The following is an 837-nucleotide window of genomic DNA, read 5'->3' as shown; positions in this document are numbered from 1 at the left end:
GAAGTCTCGCCAAGAGCCGGATGCAGCAACCTTCCCCCGTCCAGGGCCTGAACGTCCGTTTTGACGACAGGACCTCCACCTGGTCCCCGAAGGCTGGGGCTGCAGCCTGGGGATGGCCGAGTGGGGGGCCAGGAGCAGCCTGGTTCCCCAGGGGGCACCGTGGAAACCCTGAATTGTTCTACTTCTGTCCTTTCACGTGCGAGAAAAATAAACCCGGTTCTTTAAAAACAAAACTGGGGTTCTTCTTATATGGGGTACCAGTTGGATTTACCGAGACTTCCTGGCATGCCAATAAGGAGTTTGGGAGAATACAGGACACCTACGTGTTTAGGACTAATGTCTGCCTCCAGGAAAAGGGATACTTTGAGAGTTAAGACGGGGGTAGATGGCTTCCTCCAAAGCAGCCAGCAACAAACAGCAAGGCCCTTTGCTTTGTCTCTGGTCCAGAGACCATGATTCACATAAGAAATGTACGGACCAGTGACGCCCGGGGGGCTCAGTCAGTGAAGCGGCTGCCTTCGGCTCAGGTCATGATCTCGGGTCCTGGGATCAAGCCCCACGTCTGGGCTCCCTGCTCAGTGAGAAACCAGCTTCTCCCTCTCCCTCTGCTCTTGCCCCCTGCTTGTTCTCTCTCACTCTCTGACAAATACATAAATAAATAAAATAAAATACATTACCAAAAAAAAAAAAAGAAATGTACTAACCAAGGAGGCACCCACAAGGATCAGTGAACAGCTTTGCATCACAAAATAAATACACCCATACATTCGAATTGCTCGAGTTTCTATCCTCCCTTTTTCCGCAAAGGAGATTCTCAGGTGCAAGTCTGGCTGAGGA

This window comes from Leptonychotes weddellii, chromosome 15, assembly GCF_054177405.1.
Source record: "Leptonychotes weddellii isolate Sample4059 chromosome 15, ASM5417740v2, whole genome shotgun sequence".
Taxonomy (NCBI): Eukaryota; Metazoa; Chordata; class Mammalia; order Carnivora; family Phocidae; genus Leptonychotes; species Leptonychotes weddellii.
Note: the sequence above shows the minus strand (reverse complement) of the source record.